Genomic DNA, 26,077 nt, shown 5'->3' on the forward strand with positions numbered 1-26,077 from the left:
AGAAATAGATTGAGAAATAGATTGAGAAAAGATTGAAGACCTGGCTTTTTAAACAAGCCTTCCCGGATAACTTATAACCATCACTTGCTACTGTAACAATGCTACTGTAAATATTCACTAAGTTATTATTAAGTTATTAAGCAATTATCCCTGTACAAAACTTTACGCCCCACCGTTCCTTTCTTTCTCTCTCCCAGTTATCTTACCCCTGTTTTTTGTAACTGCTTCCCCTTGCACTAGTTTAGTTCTACTGTTCTATGCACCCGTTACTATGTAAACCGGCATGATGTGACTTGCTCATGAATGCCGGTATATAAAAAACTTAAATAAATAAATAAATAAATAAATAAATAAATAAATACTATTGCTTAAATATGCATCCAAATGTTGATAAAACATAGGTAACCCAGAAACAGGCTGACTCAGTAGTAAAGGAGTTTGAAAGACTGATCTATGAATTTGCCATTATAGACTTGATATGGATTTTAGTATCTTTATATACCCATCTACCACAGATAATCTATTTAGCTATCAGTAAATCATTTTGAAAATATCCATGCCATTAGAGGCAAAAGTTGATGAAAGTGACCATGAAAATTATATTTTAGGTGGAATAGCAATAGTGTATTTACTTAACCATACAGTATTCATGTTAACACTAACGATGTTATGATACAGCTTTAGAAAAGTATTCACACCCAATTTTCACATTCTGTCTAAAATCTTCAAATCAGAAATCATTAAACAGGTGTTTGTTTCACTGATCTACATAACATATGCTACACTTGAACAATTACATAAATATTCCAAAAGTGATTAAGAGTTTTAAAAAAGTCTTGATTAAATAAGTCTTCACTAGAATGTGGTGGAAAGCTGACATTAATTCAGTAGTGCATGGTTCAGAGGGAGATATCTTCAAAAGACACTGGCAAACCAAGTAAGTTAATATATTTCGTTAGAGAGAAGGTTGTAAAAGTTGAAAAGGCCAGATGTATGTAAAAATGCATGCAGATAAAAATGACTCCAAACTGCCTGTGTCATCTGCTAATAAGCAGGTTATGGATACATATAAAAATAGAAATACTAAAAAACCTACTTTAAAATGTCTGTTTATGAATACCAAAAATCTGAAAAATAAGATTGAAGAGTTAGAATGTTTGGTGCTAAAGCAAAATATAGACATAACTGGTATCTCTAAGACCTAGTGGAAGAAGGATACCCAATGGGACACTATAATACCAGTGTACAAATTATATTGACATGATAGGGCAGTTAAAATTGGTGGATGGGATTGCACTATATGTTAAGGATGGAATAGAGTCAAACAGGATATATATGGTTTAATGAGGGAGAGAAAATATGGTTTTTGCAAAACTAATTTACTAGATTTTTCTGAAGGTGCAAAAACATATGGATAAAAATGAGCCAGTTGATATAGTGTATTTGATTTTAAGAAGGCATTTGACAAAGTTCCTCATGTGAGACTTCTGAGGAAATTGGAAGGTCATGGGATCAGCAGCAGTGTCTTATTGTGGACTGGTAACTGGATAAAAGTCAGGAAACAAAGGTTAGGATTAAATAGTCAATTTTCAAAATGGAGAAATGTCATTAGTGAAGTATCCAGGGGTCTATACTGGGACCTATGCTATTTGGCATATTCATAAATGATATGCAGAAAGGAACAATGAGTGAGGTGACCAGATTTACAGATGACATAAAATTGTTTCAAGTCATTAAAACAGCAGTGGATTGTGAAGAACTGCAGAAGGACCTTGTGCGTTTAGGAGACTGGGCATTTAAATAGATGCAATTTAATATGGAGAAGTGAAAGTAATGCACATAGGGAAAAATAATCCCAGCTACAGATACACAATGCTAGGTTCTGTGTTAGGAGTCTCCACTCAGGAAAAGGTCCTCCAAGTCCTTGTGGACAATATCTTGAAATCTTTTGCTCAATGGGAGGTAGTGATCAAAAAAGACAAATAAAATGTCAGGATTTATTTGGAAAGGAAAAGAGATCATAACAGAATATCATAATACTTCTGTATAGATCCATGGCGCACCTTGAGTATTGTGTGCAATTCTGGTTACCCCTTCTCAGGGAAGACTTAGCGGACATAGAAAAGGACAACAAAAATGATAAAGAAGATGGAAATGTGCTTGCTTGTGGACAAAGGCTAAACAAATTAGGGCTCTTTAGTTTAGAAAAGAGAAGACTGAGGGGGAATATGACTGAGATTTATAAAAATATTAGTTGGGTGGAACATATAAATAAAGAATAGTTATTTCAAATAACGCTAGGACTAGCAGACTCTCCAAGAAACTACATATAGTAACATAGTAATGACGGCAGAAAAGGACCAAATGGTCTATCCAGTCTGCCCAGCAAGCTTCTTATGGTAGTATCTACCATGCTGTGCAGGTTACCCCATTTTATGTGTAGCAACTGCCACTCTGTGCAGTTATTTGATGAGCTATCTTGAAAATTCAGACATTGCTGACGTGTTTTGCTTATGGACTTGACCTTAGAAGCAGTCCTGCTCTTTTTCACTTATGTCTGCATATTAGTACCCCGGACTGTAAATGTCAGGGTCCATAAAGGTGGTCGTCTGAAACCAATTCCTTTTCTACCACCCCCTCCCCACACACACACACACACACACCGCCATCAAAGTGGAGACTGAGCAGCAGATTTAAAACAAATCGTAGGACTAATTTTTTCACTCAGCTCACTATAAAACTATGGAATCTGTTGCAAAAGGATGTGGTCAAGGTAATTAACATAGAGGGTTCAAAAGAAGATTGGAGAACTTCCTGAAGAAAAAGTCCATAAACAGTTATTAACCAGGTAGATTTTGGAAAGACAGCACTTATCTCTGGGAGTGAGATACAAGAAATAGATCAGCTATTGGGGATCTGCCAGGTACTTGTGACCCAAACTGGCCATTGTTGGAGACAGGATGCTGGATAGGAATGTGTAGATGCAAAATATTTGTTTCAGTTTGTTTATTTGTTTCGTAGTTCACCTCCATTCATTTGATTCATTTCAAATAAAAATGATCATTTATTTGTCCATTTGTATTTTCATATCCCATTAAAATTGATGGGGTAAGTAATGCAGCCTATTTTGAGCTTCAAAATCAGAGTTTTTTCTAATCAATTCTAATGAAACTTTTGGGTAGACATCTTCAGAAGGGGAAAGAGAAGTCCAAGATACCAAGACTGTGGCAAAGTGACACCAAAAGTGGCATGAATAGCCTAAGGCAACGTAAAAGGGCAATGTAAAACTGCTGGTAGGAGTACTACAAGGCGCCATGAGAGGAGCCAAGCAGCAGGAAAAGTGCCAGGAATAGACCCAAAGCTTCAAAAGAGGGCACCAATAATAGTTGCATGAACCCACCAAAAACAGTATGAGAAAGGTAAAGTGGCACCAAGAGTGGCAAGAACATTCTAAGGTAACAAAGAGGGGGGAACAAAACTCCCAGGCACTGATAAAGGGACAGTTGCAAAAATACTGGCACGAGAACCCCAGTACAGCATAAGAGGTGCAAAGCAGACACCCACAGTGGCAAGAACACCTCAAGGTGTAAAGTGGCAGCAAGACCTCCAAGCTGTAGCATAAGGGGTGTAGTAGTAAGAAAGAAAGGCAGCAAAACTCCCAAGGTGCAGTATTAGGTGGATGGATGGCAGCAAGGTGGAGTGGTAGCAAAATTCCCAAAGTAGGCTAGCAAAGCAAAGCGGCAGCAAGAACTCCAAGGTGTAGTGTGAGAAGCAGGGGAGAAAGGCAGAGTGAAGCAGGGGAGAAAGGCAAGGTGAAGACTCTGGGTATGTCAGCAAGGCAGAGTGGCAGCAAGACTCCCAAGGTGTGCAGTATTGGGTATTGCAGTAAGGCTGATTGGCAGCAAGGCCCCTAAGGTGTAGCACAGTGTTTCCCAGCCCTCTCCTAGAGGCACACCTAACCAATCAGGGTTTCAGGATATCCATAATTAATATTCATAAGATAGATTTGCATATATTGAAAACCCAGCTTCAGAGGCTTATATTGAAATACCACCAGACCCAACATTGATATTCACAAGCATTCCTGTCTCCACTACTCCAAAGCATCCCCACAACATGATGCTACTACCAGCATATTGATAATACCTGTTTTAATGTAACTTTACAGTTTTCCATACACATGTTCAATGTTTTCTGTTTTTTACACCCCCTGTTATCTGTAAACTGGCATGATGTGATTGTATCACGAATGCCGGTATAGAAAAACTTTAAATACATAAATAAATATTTGGTGCTGGGGGGGGGGGGGGGGGGGTTATGTCCACATTTCAATTAGTACTGACACCAAAAAGTTTCACTTTGGTTTCATCAGACTACAAAAACTTTCTCCCACATGCATGCAATGTCTCAGTTTTTTAGTTTTTTTTTTTTAATAAATGGTAGGGATGTGCATTAATTTAAAATGAATGTGACATCTGAAACCAATGGGAACTATTTGTTTCATTCGTGAAGTCCCTGAAACAAATTGGGACCGTCCCATGAATGAAAAAAATCCTATTCATTTCACTCAAGCATATACACATGTATGTTATAACATTGCTGCGTCCATATGTGCAAGCCGGCAAATGCGCATACATGTGCTCCCACATGCAGGTCTTAAAATTCACCTTTCTGTGAGAGCAGACTAAATATACAGCCTCCTTCCAAAATAAAATCTCTGAAGAAATGTTTAATAATCTTCTCACATGCCCAGACTACAGGATCAGCACCACTGGATCCAGAAGCAGCGATAGGCTGGAATATAAAAATCCTTCACTCTGATATGTTGTCTCTGTGGTCTCCTTGCCAGTATGTCCTGCCCAGTCTATGACAAGGCTATAGGGTCACAAATGACTCACTCATTTCATCCTCCATTCATTTCTATGGGCCTCTGTACTCTGTCCATTTGTATTTGTCTCTGTCTGAGTGGGCACTGTAGCACCAGTCCAGTGAGGTGATCACTGCAGTGAACAGAGAGACTGCAGCAAGCAGCATTCCAGGCAGGCTGCCAGTGTTTGTTTTGTACAACCTGTGAGCAGAGCAGTCTTAGTTGTGCACAACTTCACAGCACAAAACTACTTTTTCTGTGGATGTGTGTATAGTTCTCCACATTCACACACAAAGTGGTACAGTCAGTAGTGTATACACAGTCAGTTACAGAACAACTATTAAATAATAAAATCCTGTTATTATCCAAATCCCCTGTAGGCAGTGATAAATTCCATCATGTCAAGAAAAGGCAGAGGCCAAGGGAAAAATGTTGTTGGCAGAGGAAGTACTAAGACAGGAAGCCCCACTCCTAAACTGAGAAGGGTCTTTTCTAAATCCAGAATGGATGGAGAGGCAAGCAAATCCAGCCAGAAATACCTGAAATTTGGAGATGATGTGACAGTGCCACCAGCATCTATTTCTCTTCCTATTGTTTTTGGAAGTGAGGGAAAGGGTGGCAGAGCCATCCAAGGCAGACTGGAGCAGGGCAGTAGAGGTAGCAGAATTGCAAGACCCAAAAGCAGTAGTTTCCGTTTTCTTAGTTAGCACTGCTGAGGCAGCGATGACACTATTTGCATCTGATTCTGAAGAATATTCTTCTTCTACAGGATTCCCTGAAGAAGAAATTAGAGCTATTAGCTGAAGAAAATTTTGGAGGATTAGTTACTAGCATTTTAGCCTCCATTTTAGTGAAGGAGGAGATATAGGAAACTGGTGATGATAATGAAGAAGAACATGCAGAGCAAGTAGTGAACATGACTGATGCCTCTGGTATTGTTTCTCAGATTCTACCTTCTACCTCGACTCCATTGCCAGCATCCACCCCTAAGGATGTTCATGTAGCGGACACTCTGGTCATACTACCAGTAAACCCTGGGTTCTAAGGTATCAGCTAACTACTGCAGGATGGTTGATGGGGGGGGGGGGGTTCCATTCAAATGTAGTCCCTCCTTCTGTGGGTCTGGAATGGCCATCCCCCTGGTGAGCATATATAGTAGTTCGCTGGCTAGTGTTTGGAAGGTAGTCATGTTTGGTTTGCACAAGTTAGGAGGTACTTAAGAGTTCAACTATGGTTTTTTTTCGCAGGTTCAGTCAGAGGAGCCAGACAAGCCCTGCTTGGTGGTCCTGACCTGGGACAGGAGGAGATTTTCCTTTCCAGTTCACTCCCTGGATGGTTTGGATTTTTTCCTCTGGGTATATTTTTTAGAATGTAGAGTCCCAGCAACGCAATGTTGGTCTCTGGGGTAGCCCTCTGGCTACTCGATAGCCTTTTCAGACCTGCCACTAGGGAGTGGCAGATGCAGCAGGATGGACAGAGGTCGAGGACACACAATGGTACTGGAACTAGGAACAAGACAGGACCTCGGACTTGGACTAGGCTAGAAGACTTGAACAAGGCGAGGTTACTTGGAATTTGGAACTGAGATGAGACAAGGATGCTTAGAACTTGGAACTCAGATGAGACGAGGACACTTGGAACTTGGAACTTGGAATTCAGATGAGACGAGGATGCTTGGACATTGGAACTTGGAACTCAGATGAGACGAGGACGCTTGGAACTCAGATGCAAGATGCTCAGACATGGATGGAAATCAGACGTAGGCTCAGGAAAGGATTCCGGTTACTCAGACAAGGACACTTGGAAGGACTCAGATGAGAACTTAGAACTTGGAAAGACTCCGACGAGGACTTGGAACTTGGAAGGAATCAGACGAGGACTTGGAAATTGGAAGGACTCAAATGAGGACTTGGAAATTGGATGAAACGAGACAAGGATTCTTGAAACTTGGACAAGACCACTTGGAACTTGGAAGGGACGAGGACAAGGACTCAGGATACTTGGAGACTTAGACAGGCACTGCCCCTTAGGGCGCCCTACACAGCCAACGTGGGCTGGTCGTGGGCCACCCTGACCCACTGCGTGCCCTAATTAACCTGAAGAGGCTGGTTGCGGACCACGTGGAGAGCAGAACATGTGCAGGACGGAGGCTCAAGACAAAGGAGGACTCCAGGCAGTGCTCGAAGACAGATCCAACCGGAAGAGGACTCCAGCCACCAGCCACGGACACTGGATCAATACGGATTTACTCCCAGGAAGGGTCAGTTGGAGATGAGGTTTGGGGCTAGGTGAAGCTGACCCAGGAGCTAGGGACTGATGGTACTTCAGGATCAGAACTGGACAAAGGACAGCAGGATCAAAACTTAGGCGGTGTCAGCAGCTGTGGCCTCCAGGCCCCGCTATGGAGGTGAAGCATACACGTCAGCAACAACAGCCTCCAGGCCACATCGAAAGTGAGAGGCTGCTTGTGGCCTAGCCACAAGCAGCATTGTAACAGCTTTGGTAAAGAATTGATTTCAAGATCCAGGAGAAAGTTCTGGCTGCCCTTCCTTCCTGACTAAAGCACAGAGAGCTGCCTGCTTCAGGGGATCCCTTCCATCAGGGATCACAACAGATATAGTTGCACTGGAGAAAATGCAGAGATGGGTGACCAAAATGATAAGGGGCATGGAGCAGCTGTCCTATGAGGAAAGGCTATAGAAGTTAGGGCTGTTCAGTTTGGAGAAGAGAAAACTGAAGGGGGATATGATAGATGTCTACAAAATCATGAAAGGACTTGAACAAGTTAATGTAAATCGGTTATTTACTCTCTCAGATAATAGAAGGACTAGGGGGCCCGGCCGCAAGGACGCCTTCCCCCCGGCCTCCAAGGCCAAAGACGTGGCCCTCCACGGCGTTCTTCCTGCAAGGGAGACGCCAACGCTGATCCCCAGCTGACCCTGCTTCCTAGGCGTGCTCGCGCGCGCGCGCGTGCTAGGCTTTCCTCTTAAAGGAAAACACAGGAACAGCTTCTGATGATGTCAGACGCTGCCGGGCCATTTAAACCCGGCAGCTGCAGCAGTTCAGGGCCTTGCAACGAGGTTCCACAGTCTTCTGTGTCTTTAGTTGCTGCATTGGACTTCGGTCCACCTCCGCTGACTCTTGCCTCCTGGCTTCTGACCCTGCTTTGTCTCCTGATCACGTCTCCGGCTTCCGCTCCTGGTTTGGTTTGTTCTCTGACTTCTGGCTTTGACCCGGCTCCGTCCCACGACTCTGTCTTCGGCTTACATCCCTGGCTTTGGTTTGGATACGGGACTTCTGGCTTCTGACCCAGCTTCACTCTTGGACTCCGACTTCGGCTTCTTCCATCATCTCAGGTATCCGGTACTTGCTGGCTCAGAGTATTCTCCTAAGTCCCAGCGGCTCGGGCTCTCACGGGCTCCTCCCGGGGGCACCGCGGGCTTCCAAGGGTGAAGACTCTTCAACTACCTGGGCCCAGCCATCCTTCATCCATCTCTTCGGCCGCAGTCCGGACCCTTGGTTGCATAGGGTCCCACCTAAATCCAAGAGGTCCGGGTCCCTATGAGCTCCTTCTGGGGGGACCGCGGACTTCCAGTGGTGAAGCCTCTTCCGAATCTCTTCAGTACCGCCTCCTGGCTGAGACCCTCGCTGTGGGCCTTCGCAGCTTATCATCCACTGTTTCAGCCGGCCCAAGGGTCCACATCCGTAACATAGTAAGTATCAGGATGGGAGTTTTGGTTCCTCCATGCTGTTTGCTCTTGCTAGTTTGTTGGTTATACTTTGTTTTTCCCTCAGACAAAAAATGTGAAAATTAAAAAAAATACAAGTGTCTCCTGCATACTCCACTATTTTATGGTTCTTCCTCATCTTCTAACCCTCTGCGAACCCAGCCTGATTCCCCACTTTGATTGTTTGTTGATTATAATGGGGTGGTTTGTCAAAAAAAAACAAACTTCAGAAGGAAGAAATGCAGTCAAAACAGAAAACACACATAAGAAAGGCAGTGAGAACTCATGCAAAACCAGAAAATCAATTATTGAAAGAACCTGTTTTCAGCCACAGACTATGGGAAAAGCTTTCTTAATAAAGGAAACTTCATAACTTACTAGGAAAATCACACCGATGGGAAACAATTTGTAAGTGTGACAAAAATTTAATTTGGAAAGCAAATTTCATAGGAAACCTATAATTTCACTCAGTAGCAAGATCAAGCTCAAATAGGGAATGTAATAAAAGCTAAAATCATGAAAATGATGTTTATGACAGTTCATTCTCTAGTACCAGCCCAAATGAACTGTGTAATAGCTGATTTGAATTTTTGGAGATCTTTGACCGTGAGCCAGCAAAGAAACATGTGTAACTTGTAGATTAGTTTGGGGACAATCACCATTTTCACCAAAGCACAATGGCCAAAAAGAGATAGTGGGAGGGATCACCATGCTGACAACTGCTATTCTAGGGTTGCCAGTGTCTCCTTAATATTTACAGCATATAAACATTTTAAGTTCCTAGGGACCCAAAACCCGAAATATTTAATTTTGACTGAAGCCCAAGAAAAGGAGAAAGTACCTCCCCAAGTGTATTGTAGTTGTGGGTCTATAGCTAGTGCTTTTGATTTTGAGAAGTTAATCGTGAGCCCAGCAATGTCCCTAAATTGGTTAAACAATTGTATTATTACTGGGATAATACTACGAAGACGTCCCACAAACAGTAGAATATCGCCTGAGAACATGGCCAATTTCAGCGGGTGATCCCTGATGCTGAGACCCCAGAAATCACCCGCAAGTGGGTCGCCAGAGGCTCAATCGCTAGAATAAACAAAAGTGGCGAGAGAGACACTCCTGGCGCACCCCACAGTGTAGAAAAAAGGGGTTTGAAAGCACTCAATTAATATGCATGTGCTGGGGGTACTATAGAGAGCCTCCAACCTTGTAACAAACGCACCAGTGAACCCATATTGTTGCAAAACCCAGAACAAATATTCCCAAGATAGGGAATCAAACGCTTTTTCTGTGTCCAAGCTCAGGATCAGCACTTCTGCTGGGGGTTGGTAGCTTAGAGCCGCTATAAGGTGGCGGACATTTCTCACCCCCTGCCGATCTTTGACAAAGCCTGTTTGGTCTGAGTGTCTCATACCGGGGAGTATAGTGTTCAGTCTAACTGCCAAGACTACTGCTAAAATTTTTAAATCCACATTAATAAGCGAAATGGGGCGATAAGATGTCACATCTAGTGGTCTTTACCCTTTTTGGGCAGTACCACTATCGTTGATTGATTCATAATTAGGGCTATCAACTTCGTAGTAGTTAGATCAATGTAAAAAGAAGTCAATGTCAGAAGAAGGGGGAACTTCAGCATTCTGTAGAATTCAGCCCCCAGACCATCCTGCCCCGCTAGTTTCCCTAGGGTTAGCCCAGACTGTATGTTCAATTGAGCAGGGACTGTCTCTTATGTTGTTTGCATAGTGCTGGGTTTGTCGAGTAGCACTATAGAAATATCTAGTAGTAGTAGTAGAAATAGTAGTAGCTATGACAAAGGGTGTGTAAAATTGTACAATCAAGACTTTTGAGGGGTTTTTTTTATTAATTACTTTTGGAATATTTCTATAATTGTTCTTTCATAATGAAAGTATGGGATATGTTGTGTAGATTAGTAAAACAAACTACTAATTTAATGCATTTTGATTTGGATTTTTTAAACAGCAAAATGTGAAAAATTTACACAGGTATTAAGACTTTTGCAAGACACTGTTTATCTAGTGGATCTTCCCAAAATCCATTTGAAGACAAAGATTTTATAACATGCGCGCAGCAACTAGTGTGCACCCCCTTGCGCGCGCCAACCCCAGATTTTATAACGTGCACGGCTGCGCACGCATGTTATAAAATCGGGCATACATTTGTGCGCGCACAAATGTATGCCCGCGTGTACGTCTTAAAATCCGTCCCTTTAAGTATTTCTTTATTCAATTTATTATGCAGGCAACTCCTTGACGAAAAGCTGTTAACCTGGATTGTTTTTACACAAGGAGTTGCCTGCATAATAAATTGAATAAAGAAATACTTTAAGGGGTAGATTTTCAAAGGGTTACGTGAGTAAGATACGAAAGCCTACCCCTGCATAGGCTCGGCGGCGCGCGCAAGCCCCGGGACGCGCGTATGTCCTGGGGCTTCGAAAAATGGGCGTGCTGGGGGTGTGGCGGTGGGCTGCGAGATGACCGGGGGCGTGGCGGTGGTCCAGGGGTGGTGCCGAGTGCTCTGGCACAGCGGCCTGTGCCAGGACATGGTGCACCGGCAGCTGGCCTGCGCGCACAAGTTACGCCTGCCAGAGGCAGGCGTAACTTGCCGAAATAAGGTGGGGGGGATTTAGGTAGGGCTGAGGGGTGGGTTAGGTAGGGGGAGGGTGGGAAAGGTGGGGGAGGTAGGGGAAAGGAGGGAAAGGCACGCATGTTATAAAATTGAGTGTACATTTGTGCACGCTGGGTGGCGCGCACAAATGTACCCCATGCGTAAAACTTTTAAAATCGGCCCCAAAGTGTATAAGAACCTTTATTCTCTCCACATTATATTGAGTGTGGATACTTAGTCCAACTACTATTTTTGGAGTTTACATTTAACTTGCCAATGCTCATGCTTTATCTTATTTTCTTCTGATGGATCCTTCTTCCAGTTTTTGAAAGAGGATCTTTTAGCTAAAATAGCCTCTTTCACCTCACTTTTTAACCATGCCAGTAATCGTTTTGCCTTCTTTCCACCTTTTTTTTAATGTGTGGAATACATCTGGTCAGTGCTACTAGGATGGTATTTTTTTTTAATAATGTCCACACCTGTTGCACACTTTTTACCTTTGTAGCTGCACTTTTCAGTTTTTTTCTAGCTATTTTTCTCATTTTACCAAAGTTTCCCTTTTGAAAGTTTAGCACTAGAGCCATGGATTTACATACTGTCCTCCTTCTAGGGAAGAAGAGACCATGCCGATGCCGCTGACTCCAGCTGTCCTTCCGCATTCCGCCCGGGCTGACAGCATTTTAAGCCCGGGCGGAGGAGGACCAGGGAGCAGCTGGGTCAGCAGGGGACTGGGAAGTGTGGCGACACTCCTGCGTGTTCTTGGCGACACACTGGTGTGTCACGACACACCGGTTGAGAACCACTCTCTTAGACTACTGACATTTGCACACAAACATTTCAAATTGTGTTTTTTGTTTGTATTTACATTCTGCTTTTCAGTTGAAAGAGATAAATTGGACTCTTTTATCTCATGTGAGTTTTTAATTACAGGCACTTGGACTTTTCTTATTATTGGAACCTCCCTGTTGGGATGCCCTAACTCTAATGCTTCATTAGTATCCTTTGAAGATACCTCCTTCCGAACCATGTGCTGCTGAGAGACTGTCTGCTTTCCCCTTTGGTCTAGTTTAAAACTGCTCTATCTCCTTTTTAAAGGTTAGCACCAGCAGCCTGGTTCCACCCTGGTTAAGGTGGAGCTCATCCCTTTGGAAAAGACTTCCCCTTCCCCAAAAGGTTCCCCAGTTCCTTACAAAACTGAATCCCTCTTCCTTGCATCATTATCTCATCCACGAATTGAAACTCCAGAGTTTGCCTGCCTCTGGGGACCTGAGCGTAGAACAGGGAGCATTTCAGAGAATGCTACCCTGGATGTTCTGGATTTCAGCTTTCTACCTAAGAGCCTAAATTTGGCTTCCAGAACCTCCCTCCCACATTTTCCTATGTTGGTGCCCACAGGTACCATAACAGCAGGCTCCTCTCCAGCACTGTCTAAAATCCTATCTAGATGATGCATAAGATCTGCCATCTTCGCACCAGGTAGGCATGTTACCAGGCGAACCTCACGCCCAGCAGGCACCCAGCTGTCTACATTCCTAATAATCGAATTACCAACTATGATGGCTGACCTAACCCTTCCCTCCTTAGCAATAGCCTGGGAGACACATCCTCAGTGTGAGAGGACAATGCACCACTGGAGAGCAGGTCCTTTCTACAGGATCCTTTCCTGCTGCACCTGGTTGGTGCTCTCCCATCTTGAGACCTTCTTCCTCCATGGCAGCACCAGGGATGCCAGACTGGAGTTGGAACTTAGCTACTATGTCCCTGAAGGTCTCATCTATATACCTCTCTGTCTGCTTCAGCTCCTCCAGGTCTGCCACTCTAACCTCCAGAGATTGGACTTGTTCTCAGAGACAGGAGCTGTTTGCATCGATGCATACGTACAATTTCTCACCCGTGGGTAAAAAATCATACATGTGACACTCGATGAAAAAGACTGGGACACCCCCCTCATGCTGCTGGACTGCTGCCTTCATCTTAAATTTATTCAGTTCCTAATTAAGTTTTAGGTTGCTATGTGTGTAGGATTGCGTACAATTAGGGTCCTTTAAATGTATTAGTGTATTCACTATATATCTGGTTGTGACCTACAAGGGAATGATCAAACTCTTGATAAGGTGTGTGGAATTTCTGAGTTTAAGTTAAAAGGCTGATTTTTTTTGTTTTAAGTGTGAAAGTGACTCCTGCCTATAAATTAAAGGACGAGCTAGAGGTGGGTGAGAGAGGGGTGGGAAATAGAAACACATAAACTACTGTTTGTTGCCTGCCTTTCTGACTACCTAGTTAAATCAAAACACACAAACTTGTTTGTTGCCTGACCTTCTGACTGATGCGTCGGAGGTGGACCCTTGGGCTGAGGTGGGGTTGACGCAACCTGTAGGTGAGGACCTATTGGTCCCCACCGTCGGCAGGTAGAGAGGGCTGAAGGTACAGGCCACTGGAGCTTCACCTCTACCAGCCCTCGTTCCCCGTGGGTTGAGCCTTTGGGTGCCGGGGCCGGCAGAACTTAGGTGGGCCTCGAGGTTGGTTAGCAAGAGAGGTGGGTTCAGCTCAGAGACAGCAGACGATAGATGGCATAGTCCTACCTGGATTGGGTACAGTACTGGAACTCGAGCACCAATGGAACAGAGATTAGCTGGGGGTGCTCGAGGAAAGGTAGGCCGAAGCCTAATAAGTCCACGTCCAGGGAGTAGGCTAGGAGAGGCATCAATGACAGGCTTGGATCAGGGCTGGCGGCAAAGCTGAGGTCGTGGCAAGCAATGCTGAGTTCTGATCACGGAGAAGTCAATAGCGTAGTCAGGTGTAGCGGAGGTCTGGGTCTGGAGATAGGCTGAAGTGTAGTCAAACAAAGCAAATTCGATATCCGTAGAGTCAGTCCAAAACATAGGCAGGGCAGGAACGAAGAAGACAGGAACTGGGAAAAACGAAGGTCAGGAACAAAGATTAGAGAGGATTCTCTAGCAGCAACAAGTACTCGAGTAGCGAGGAGACCTGTTGCAAAGGCAACGCTATGGAGTGAGGCCTGAGCTTAAATTCACTGAAGAGTTTGACGTCATCATCCGGGGCCGCGGCCAGGTTCCCGCCGTGGGCCTTTCATAAGGATCAGCAATGGGCGCTCGCCTAGGGAGGGGTGTGGCGCGGATAGTGGCGTCTCTCCACGGACGCCACTATCCGCGCCCGATGAGCAATGGCATCTTGACCTGCAACACTGGGGACCATGGCAGAGCCGGAGGCACTGGGAGCGGTCCGAGGTTGGAGCCGGCGGCCGACCGCCGCTTGCGAGGAAGAACTAGTTGCTGGAGTCTGTGTAAGAAGGTGAGGGGACTGCACAGCGGGTCTGCCGCGGACGGCACGCATAACACTGACTGCCTGTTTAAAACAAAACACACACGCACACTAAATAATATTCCCCAATAGTTTACTTCTCCCTAATACTTTTAAGTTTAAAAATTTCTCCAAGCAGTACTTACTGACTCTTTCCAGCCACCAGCAAGGTGATCCTCTCCTCTCAGTGCTCCCACTTCTCACTGCTAACAGGAAATGAAAAAAGTGTGACCTGATCACTAATCCATAAATGTAACTCCATGGAAATTACAACTTGGCAGAGATGGAATTGAGTTTCTCCTTAAAATCCCTGCCTGGTCCTGCCCTCTTCCTCCTATTTTTGCTCACAGGATTGACACAAAAAGCAGTTCATCATAAGGGATTGCTATTTGCCACCAGCGTAGTCACCCCTCCCAATTCTACTGCAATAGGCCAGCGTTCATTTCACTTGCACATGAAGCCAGTCCTAACTCTTCCTAAATAGGTCCTACCTCTGGGCGTCAGTGTTAGACGCCATGTGCCTCTTTGTAAATAATCATGCATGCTTGTTGAAAAATAAACTGAATTCCAAAACAGAGTAGATGAAAAGCAAAATTATTATAGGAGTATAGGTCACTGACACTTGAAACTGTAACATATTTTACAGCAGTCGGCATGTGAAATACCTCAAGATGCACAGTGTATACGAAGACACACCACATGTTCTGCAGGAGTGAGGCACGCTTAATCAAAGGCTGAAACTTGACCTGCTGTATATAAACGACAGACCGATTTTTAATTCCCAAACAATATTAGGGTCTGCCAAAGCTAAATCTTGGAATCCTCACCCAAACTTTTGTTTTTTGGGGAGTGAAGGGAAAAGCGGTTAGGAACTGGAATACTCTGAAACACTAATGATTTTATGCCAAAAAAAATCAGTGTTATGTTGAGGACAATAACAAAGAGCCTAGACTAGCAATGAAAAAGCATCTTCCTTATTTTCATGTGTTTCTAGGTTTATTACTACAACTGCATAATTGTAATAACAACTAGTTGTCAAGTATTCTCAATATGCTGTTCCATTATCAGGTTTAAGTCCACAGTAACAACTATTCTCCAGAGAAAGTCTTAAAAAGAGGTCTTCCGCTTATTACCATTTTTTTTTTCATTGTTGCTCCTTATTTTATACTTAGCATAGAATACAAACAAGAAAAAAAAAATCCATCGAGGTTACTAACCTCACCTGAACAATGAACATTACAAAATGCCTCATCATCCTGGCTCTGAGGAATGCTCTTACTAACGTTTCTCTTTGCTTTTCACCCTACTTTATAATACAAAAAATTTCACTGAAAGGCCCAATTGTTTCCCTCAGTGTCCTGGTGCCCCGCCAAACAAAACTGAATTGATTGAAATACAGCCTGTTGATGCTTTTGTAAGCCGATGGCAACCTACCACTCTTTTACTGAATGGTATAATTGGCCTGCCAGAGGATTTGGGATTTTTTTTTACACATTCTGTTTGGCAGAGCTCAACCAATTATTCTGCAAGTTGCTATCAGAGCTGAGGACTTTACTTCCTTGGGGTCATTAAATTTGTCAAAACTAATTTGATACCGCAACTACTGACCCTCATTGCCTCTGACAGCAGCACAAGTATCACACCAAACAGGCCCTTGCATTGCAAGCGAGAGCCAGTGAGCAATCAGAGCCCACAGTGTGCTCTACCTGCACGGTACACAGTAGCCTTTTGACCTCACAGAAGATGGAAACAGTATCCATGAAATGATCTGCATCAAAGACATGGTATGCTAATTTTTTTTTTAAAAATAAAGAGAGGACAATATTCAACGGTGTGGTGAGTGGGATGCTAACTGAGCTGTTGCAGATACCCCTATTCCCTACCTTAAAAAAAAAAGGTGTTGGCCAAACCTCCACCTTTCAAACCCCCAAAAGGAGCATTTGGTCTGAATATTAAGTGCAATAGAGCTGAGAGCTCCCGGCACATTTGTATTCATTTATTCTTTCTGAGGGAATAAACCAATCCCTTTTCAGAGCTAAATAACTTTATCTGACTAAAGTTAGCCAGATAAACTGCAAACATGTTGCATATTTTTTGTTTCTGTTTCATTTTTGTTTTATTTCTTTCACACTTAAACCATTTACTGTCATGGGGTGTCCAGCTGGGGTCAGCATACACCTTCACAGGTGTGGCACAGGACTGCAGGTCTGGACAAGGGCTGGTCTTCTGCCTAGCCAGCCTCCTCCCCTGCAGGTTGAACCCTTGGGTTATGGGAGATGGTAGGGCTTGGCTTCAGTGGCAGAACATCATGGCTGGTTACAGCTGGTAGCTGGGCTGGGCTTCAGCCTGTCCAGCCCTATACCCTGCAGATTTGAGTCTTTGGGTTCTGGGGGACGGTAGAACTTGGCTGGAACTGGATAAGCTGGATGAGGCTTGACAAGCTGCACAGACTGGGCAAGGCAGGATAGGCTGGGCAGGCTAGATAAGGCAGGATGAGGCTGAGCAGGCTGGGGCTGGATACTGACATTGACTGAACAGGGTACTGAACAGGGACTGGGACTGAATACAGATACAGATAGTTCCTGATACAGAAGAAGGACTGGAACTGGATATGAACACAGGCTTGGACAGGATACTAAGCAGAGACTAGGTCTAGAAACTGACTAGGGCAAAATAAGGCAATGGCAATCAGGGAATGAAAACTAGGGATTGGACTGGGCAGGGCATGTCAAGACCAGACAAGGACAGGACTGGACAAGGACTAGACAAGGACAACAAAGAGCAGAGAATACTGAGGCCCGAAGACAGAGAACAGAAGGCTTGTAGGCCATTAAGCAAAAGACCTGGAGGCCACCAGATGAGAAGAGGCCTGAGTAGGCCACAGAGCAAGGAAAGATCAGACCCAGAGGCCACAAGGCAAGGTAAAGCATAAGTAGGCCACAGAGCAAGGTACAAGGAAACAGGCCCAAAGGCCCAAGGCAAGGTAAGGCCTAGATAGGCCATGAAACAAGGCACAAGATAACAGAAGGCCTGGAGGTTATTAGGCAAGAAGAGGCCTAGATAGGTCGCAAGACAAGGTTTAAGATGAAGGCCCAGAAGTCATAAGTCATGGAGCAAGGTAAGAGCAGCCAGGTCAGAGAGTCAAGGGTGATTCCATGAAGAGGCATTGAGGTTCTTGCAAGGCAGGGTAAAATGGGTCTGGAGCTTGGATGTGGTGTGAGCAGTGAGGAAGAGCTTGGCAAGGCTGGAGGTAAGGCTCTCTGAGGACCCCTGGTGGAGTGAAGGTTGCACAACAGACTGGACCAGGGCATGGAGAGCCTGTGACATTTACCATGACATTTACCTTGCACCAAAAAGGCTTTAGCATACACTAAAATCATTTAACATATACTAAATGAAATGAAATAAACAATAGCACATCCCTAAATATCAATCGAGGTCTATGATATTGTAACAGAAGGTAAACTGGGCAGCTAGATCATAACATAGTAACATAGTAATGATGGAAGAAAAGATCCAAATGGTCCATCCAGTCTGCCCAGTAAGTTTCTTATGTTAGTATCTGCCGTACTGTGCAGGTTACCCCCATTTTTCTCTTAACGGTAGTAATTGCTGCTTCATGCAGTTATCAACAAGCTTTATGATAAGGGAAATATTTACAATCCAAACCAAGCAATTGTCAAACCCATACAAAATTACTGTTAGCAACATTTTTACTGGGTGAGGAGCCTTCTTGAAAATTCAGACAGTGCTACTTGATGTGTTTTGCTTTTGGACTTGGCTATAGAAGCAGTCCTGTGCTTTTTTCCATAAAAGTCGGGGCTTGTGTTGGTTGTCGTCTGAATACAAATTCCCTTTCTCACCTCTGCCATCGAAGCGGAGAGCGATGTTTCAGCTGTGTCAAAAGCATCAAGGCTTGTTGATTAAGGGTAGTAATCCCCATGACTTCTGTTAAGAGAAGTAACTGCCACTCCGTGCAGGTTACCCCCATGCTTATCAATGTTATGTTTGCCACTTGTGGGATGGTCCCACGAGAAGCTTCACTTACTCCGACAGCCACAGCAGCATACCGAGGCTGGGACACTGCCAACATCAAGGCCGCACTCGCACTGCACGGAACACAACCATCACGACTCCTCCCTTGTGACTCCTTAGATATGCACGTGCACCATGTGGCGCCCTTTCAAGCCCCCACCACGGGAATCCCCCGAGCGGGTGCCTCCTGATGACTTTGTGCAGCTGGGTATTTAAACCCAGCCGTAACTCCACTTTCTTGCCTCAGCAACGGCCTTCCTGTTCTAGCAGAGCCTTGCCTCATCCAGCCTGCCTTCCATCCTCGCCTTCAGCCTTGCCTCGTCCAAGCCTGCCTTGTCTTGAGCCTCGCCTCGATCAGCTTGCTTTGCCTTCAGTTTTGCCCTGTCTCTGTTTCCTTGTCGTGTCTGTCTTACCTTTGTCTTCAGAGTCTTATCATGCCTTGTCTCTTGGTCACGGCCTGCCTGTTCCCCTGTGTCTTGCCTGTCTTGGCCAGTCTCTCCAGATCTGATCTCAGCCTTGGACTTATATATTTTCCTTGCTTGCTACCTGGACCTGAAACTAGTCTTGAAACTGGACTATATTATGTCTGCCACCAGCTCTGACTTGATTGCCTCTGGACCCTGCCTAGTTCCCTGAATTTTCTAAGTCCTGCTGGCCGCCGGAACCCAAGGTCCCAACTCGAGGGGAAGGCAGCTGGTTCAGGTAAAGCCTTAGCCTGGCCCATACCAAAGTGCATTCTCCAGTTGTTGGCACAGGCCTTGTGGACCCGCTGACGAAGTGGCATCAACTGTGCCGCAGCAAGGAGGGCTCACACTCATACCATTCTTTACAATCAGTACTCTAGACCAGTGATTCTCAACCGGTGTGTCACGACACACCAGTGTGTCGTCAAGCACAGACAGGTGTGTCGTGGCTCCTGATGTCCCACTACCCCAGGTGTACTTCCCTTCTCCCTTTTTCCAGCCCCCACGCAGGCCAATCGGAAGCCTCCTTGTTTCTACCTGCCAGTGGGATTAGGAAGAAGGGAGGAAGCCTCTGATTGGCTGGTGAGGCAGGAAGAAGGGGCATCACATAGCCCGGGAGTGGGGTGGGAGGAATGGCAGTGTCGAACCCCCGACGAAGAAAGGCCGCCATGGGAGCTCATCCCTGTGGCAGTGAAGAGGAAACCCGACCCCGACCAAGCAAGGCTGCCACAGGAGCTCATCCCCGTGGCAGCAAAGAAGAAACCCAACCCCAACCAAGCAAGGCCGCCACGGGAGCCCATCCCCGTGGTAGTGAAAAAGAAGGCCCACCAGAGTAAAGCCTCAGTGGAACTGGAGCCAATCCCTGCAGCGAAGGAAGGAGAGGTTTGGCAGTGAAAGCTTGGTTGTGTGGGTGTGAATGGGTGCCTGGGTGAGAGCCTGTGTCTATTGGTGTGAATGGATGCCTGGGTGAGAGCTTGGGGTAAATGGGTGTTTGGGTGAGAGCTTATGTGTCTGGGTGAGAGCTTGGGTGTGAATGGGTGCCTGGGTGAGAGCTGATGTGAATGGGTGTGAGAGCATTTGTGTGTGATTGAGAGCTTGTATATAAGTGAGTATGTGTGTGATTGAGAGAGAGAGACTGGTCAGGGAGGTGATGTGTTTCTGTGTGTGAGAGAGAGAGACTGGTCAAGAAGATGACTGGTGTGTGTGTGTATGAGAAAGACCGAGACTGGTCATGGGATCTAATTGGGTGTGTGTGTGTGAGTGACTGGTTGTGGGCGCTAAGGAAGAGGACTGTGAGGAAAGAGCTTCAGCAGCCCTTGCTGCTTCTGGTGAGTGCTATTGGCCTGGAAGGGAAAGGAGTAGGAGAGTTACTGGAGGGGGTAAGTGAAGGTGGCTTTTTAAGTTTATTTTTCTTGATTGACTGCCATTTTAATTATTGGGTATTATGCAGTGTCTGCTGTTTTGAAATATTTCATTGATATTTGGACATGTTTTAATAATTTTTATGAGTTTTTAATTGTTGGATATTGTTCTGTTCAGCAGCTGTTTTGTAACATTTTTAGTGTAGCTTTACAATTATTTCTGTGTGGGGCTCTTTAGCAGCTTGGCTTACTTATTCTGTTTTCCTAACAGGGAGTATATTAGTGTTTAGGGCCTGATTTAATATTTGTAGTGTTGCCTTTTCATAGATAGGGTTGTTACTGTTTGAGTGTGTTCCATAATGCAGGTGTAACTTTGTGCAGATTAGTTTCTGTGCATTATTGCAGATCCTGGGACTATGTTAGGTCTTTATTTCTCTTTCCATTTCTCCAGGTTCACACTGCATGCAGAGTGGCTTTTTTGGTTTTCCATTCCAGTTTCTGTCTCCATATTTATAATTTGTGGTTTTTCTGTACTTGGTGAAGGTCAGTTCTGGGTGTGTGACCGAGGTGAGGTATTTTACTAGCATGTAGGCATTTGTATCAATCTTATTTGTTGTGTTTTCTCAATAGGATATGCATTAGTGGTAAATTACCATCTTTTCATAAGGAAGGCTATTGTGCTTGGTAGTAATGGGAGATTGTTTTGATTTTTCTGAGATGTCATCAGAACCAGAATATCTTTTTTGTATGGAGAGTTGTACAGGGTAATGCCCTAGTTCTGCTCTGCACTCATTGCTGGGGGTTGAGGGGGTTCCTGTGGATGCAGAGTGCATGTTTACATTTAACCCCATGATGGTCACATGTTCAGTGTGTCACACATGTGAGAACCATCTATTAGGTGTGTTCTGGCCAAAAAAAGGTTGAGAACCACTGCTCTAGACCATAAAGGTCAGGGCCCTTGTTGGATGTTGTCTGAATCCAATCCCTCAAGGCTTATTTGTTAAGGATAGTAATCCCCATGCCTTCTGTGAAAGCTAGTAACTGCTGCACTGAGCAAGTTACTCCATGTACCATTTTCTTCATTTCTATCCTCTAGCCCATAGGGATCCACAGTGTTTATCCCATATCCCTTTGAATTCTTTGACTCTTTTCATCTTCACTACCTGCAAGCATCCACCATCCTCTTTATGAAGAAATATTTCCTGATATTAGCTCTGAGTCATCCCCCATGGAGATTCATTTCATGACCCCTAGTTCTACTGTTTTATTTCCAACAGAAAAGGTTTGAAATTTGTGCATCATTAAAACCTTTCAGGTATCGGAAGGTCTGTATCATATCTCCCCTGTACCTCCTCTCTCACAGGGTATATATATTTAGATCTTTCAGCCTCTCTTCATAAGTCTTCCGATGGAGACCCCACACCATTATATTGCCCTTCTCTGGACTGCCTCCATTTTGCCTCTATCCTTTTTGAGATACGGGCTCCAGAAATGAACAAAATACTCAAGATGAGGCCATGCCAAGTACCTGTAAAAAGGCATTATCACCTCCTTTTTCTTGCTAGTTATTCCTCTCTCTTTGCAGCACAGCATTCTTCTGGCTTAGCTATCACCTTGTCACATTGCATTACCATCTTCAGATCGCCAGACACTACTATCCCAAGGGCCCTCTCTTGGTCCATGCACATCAGATTTTCACCCTCCATCACAAACAGCTCTTTTAGATTACTACATCCCAGATGCATAAATTTGCACTGCTTGGCACTGAATCCTAGTTGCCAAAACTTTGACCACTCTTCAAGCTTTCTTAAATCACTTTTCATTCTTTCTACTCCTTCAGGTGAATCCACTCTGTTGCAGATTTTAGTATCATCCACAAATAGATAAACTTTACCTTCTAACCGGTCCACAATGTCACTCAGAAAGATATTGAACAGATCTGGTCCCAAAACCGATCCCTGTGGCACTCCACTTAACATGGTTCTCTCTTCTGAATAGGTTCCATTTACCATTACATGCTGTCTCCTATCTACCAGTTTGTAATCCAAGCTACTACCTTGGCATTCACTCCCAAACTTCTCATTTTGGGGTAGATTTTAAAAGAAGCACGTGCGGGGTACATTTGTGTGTGCTACCCAGCGCGCACAAATGTACACCTGATTTTATAACATGCGTGTGGCAGCACACGCATGTTATAAAATCCAGGGTCGGCGCATGCAAGGGGGTGCACACTTGTGCACCTTGCGCGCGCTGAGCCCTAGGGGAGTCCCGATGGCTTCCCCGTTCCCTCCAAGGCCGCTCCGAAATCGGAGCGGCCTCGGAGGGAACTTTTCTTCCGCTCCCCCCACCTTCCCCTCCCTTCCCCTATCTAACCCACCCCCCTAAATCCCCCCCCATCTTGTTTCAAGTATTTCAGGCAGGCGTATCTTGTGCGCGCCGGCTGCCGGCGTGCCATCCCCTGGCACAGCCGTTGTGCCGGGGGCCTCGGTCCCGCCCCTGGACCGCCCCCAGACTGGCACCACGCCCCCCACCCCTTTTTCAAAGCCCCAGGACATACGCGTATCCCGGGGCTTGTGCGTGCCACCGAGCCTATGCAAAATAGGCTTGGCTTGCGCAGGAGCAGGTTTTCGGGGTTACGCGTGTAACCCTTTGAAAATCTGCCACTTTATTTGCAATCCTCCTATGCAGGACCGTATCAAAAGCTTTGCTGAAATCCAAGTAGATTACATTCAGCAATCTTCCTTGATTCAATTCTCTAGTCACCCAATCAAAAAAATTAATCAGATTTATCTGACAGGACCTTCCATGTGAATCCATTCTGTCTTGGTTCCAGCAACCCTCCTGACTGTAGGTAGTTCACTATTCTTTCATTCAGCAGAGTCTCCATTAATTTTCCCACCACTGAGGAGTGGCTAACAGCCTCCTTTCTGCTACACCATTCTTCTTCAATCCCATGGCACCACTCCCATTTCCAGGGATCTATTGAACAGGTCTTTCATCAAACCTACCAGCACATCTCTGAGCTACCTCAGTATCCTGGGTTGTACCTCCTCTGGCCCAATGACCTTGTCCATGTTCAGTTTACCTACAGTAGCTCTTTCCATACATTCTCTTCTGTAAAAGGAGTTGTATCTAACCTATCCTTATCTAGGGTCTTGCCAACCAGCAATGGTTTTCTTTAATGAACACAAAACTGAAGTATTAATTTAATATTTATGCCATTTCTTCATCTCTCTCTACACATTATTCCTTGTCACCTTTCTATACCACTTCAATCCTGCCTACTTCATCTGAAATATCTGAAAAACATTTTGACACCTCGCTTTATCTCTTTGGCAATCCTTTCTTCCGTTTGACCTTTTGCTTTCCTGATTTCTTTCTTTGCCTCCTTCAGTTTTAACAGATATTCTTCCCTGGGTTCCCTTTTTTGGGATCTTTTATAGTTCTTGAATGCTGTTCTTTTTACCTTTATTTTTTCAGTCACCTCCTTTGAGAACCTGTTATTATTTAGGAGAGATGTGAGTGGATCCTTGGACCGGTGGCAGATGACCACGCCCCCGGAGGAAGATCCCGAGAGGGACCACCGGTCAGGCTCAGAGTTAGGAGACAGACACACACTAGTTCTTTTATTAGACAGTATACTGAACCACCAGAGGTGGCAGTAGTGAGCTGGAATGCCCGGCTGGGCTGTAGTCTCTCAGATACTGGAACAGCGATCCCTGGTAGCTGAGCTGTAGAGAAACTGAAATATAGTGAGTGGGCAGGGTATGCAGAGTTCATGGACAGAACCTGATGGTAACACTCACACAATGTCTCATAGAAGTCCAGGAGCTGAAATGAAGTAGGCCCTCGAGGAGCGAGTACCTGGTTCCAGGGAAAGCTCTGAGAAAGCGATGGTAACTCAAGGATGTAGTAGGCAGCGATGGCTTCCAGGCAGAAGTGAATTCCGAAGAAGTACGGGAACAAGGGCCCTCGAGGAGCGAGTACCGGTTCCAAATTGCAACCTACAAAGTAAGAGAGAGAGCGAGACCCCCGAGGAACAGGTACCCCTGGTAAATCCGAGGAGGCAGAGTAACTTGGAAAGTCGAAGCGAGTCCGTTGCCATTCCTTGCTAACTCAAGTTGTTAGCAATTCAGAGACCTTTAAATATCTGAAGCGGATGATGTAATCTCAGGGGGACGCCCCTGAGGTTCGCGCCACTTCTGGAACTTGAGGCGGGGCCGTGCTGCACGTGCGCCCCTAGGCATCAGGTCAACATGGCGGATTGCAGTGTCGGGCCAGTCAGGGGACACCGGTCGAGGACGGCTGAAAGACGCCGCAGAGGGAGTTGCCAATGCGGTAAGGTGGGCGGAGTGGAGACGTCGGACAGCGACGGTCGCAACAGAACCAGATTGGTTTCTTTTTCCTTTTATTTATTTTATTTATTTATTTATGGTTTTTATATACCGATCTTCTTACATTATATGTTACTTATATATTATATTATATATATTATATATATAATATATATAATAATATATATATATTATATATATTATATATATAATATATATATATATATTATATTATTACTTTTGTTTACTTTTCTAACATATATATTTGTTGCCTTTGTAATAGCTCCTTTTAATTTGGCCCACTATTGTTCCATCAGACCCATTTACTCCCAGTCTTCCTATTCTTTCTGTATTTATGAAATTCAAAACTCATGTCTTCGTGTGACTTCTCTGTATCCTAGTATCAATATCAAACCATACTGTCTGAGGATCCTTGATACTCTGATGAGCCCCTACCTTGACATTAGAGACATTATCCCGATTAATGAGCACTAGATTGAGTATCACACCCTTCTTCATGGGTTCCATTACCATTTGTTTGAGTAGAGCCACTTGAAGAGCAGCCACTTGAAGAGCACCCACTATCTCTTTTCTTCTTATAGATTCCGCAGAAGGGATATTCCAATCCACCCCCAGCAGATTAAAATCTCCAATGAGCAACACTTCTCCCTTCTTTCCCACCTTTTGGAAGTCTTCAATCAGATCTCTGTCCAGTTCTTCTGTTTGAGTTGGAGGCTTCTAGATTATACCAGCAAAAATGGAAGCACCATTTTCTTTTTTTGGTCGGTCCATAATGCTTCTTCTCTAACCCCACATCCCTTGCAATTCAGTTGTTTAGATATTATTTTTGACATAGGAGTTACTCCTCCTTCTTTTTTATCCTCTCTGTCCTTCCTTAACAAGTTATATCTTGGGATGGCTGTATCCAAATCATGAGAATCAGTGAATCATATCTCTGTAACAGCAACAATGTTCAAGTCTTCTTCAACCATTAGGGCCTGCAGGTCTGGGATTTTATTGCCCAGATTATGAGCATTTGTAATAATAGTTTTCCAGCTGTTCTTCCTCTTCACCTTTTCTGCTTTTTTGAACTGATTGATTCTGTTACTTTCTCTTCCCACTTCCTGTATTGCTTGGGGTAACATGCCAATTTCAATGGTCTCCTCCTGCCACCTCCGTTCCTTGGTTTAAATGCCTGATAATGTATGATCTGAATTTTTCACTTAGCATCCTCTTTCCTGCCACAAACAAATGTAGGCCATCCTTATCATATAACCTTGTATTGCTCCATACACGGCCCTAGCCTCCATTGTATCCAAAACCATTTTCCTTATATCAAGTTGTAAGT

General features: G+C 44.6%; 1 protein-coding gene across 4 annotated transcripts in view; it reads right to left on the reverse strand.

Annotated features, from left to right (window-relative positions):
• GLIS3 (GLIS family zinc finger 3) overlaps positions 1-26,077 on the reverse strand; it is a 1,101,679-nt gene that overhangs the window by 451,045 nt on the left and 624,557 nt on the right. The gene's annotated exons all lie outside the window — the stretch shown is intronic.

Source organism: Rhinatrema bivittatum, chromosome 1 (assembly GCF_901001135.1).
Source record: "Rhinatrema bivittatum chromosome 1, aRhiBiv1.1, whole genome shotgun sequence".
NCBI classification, from domain to species: Eukaryota; Metazoa; Chordata; class Amphibia; order Gymnophiona; family Rhinatrematidae; genus Rhinatrema; species Rhinatrema bivittatum.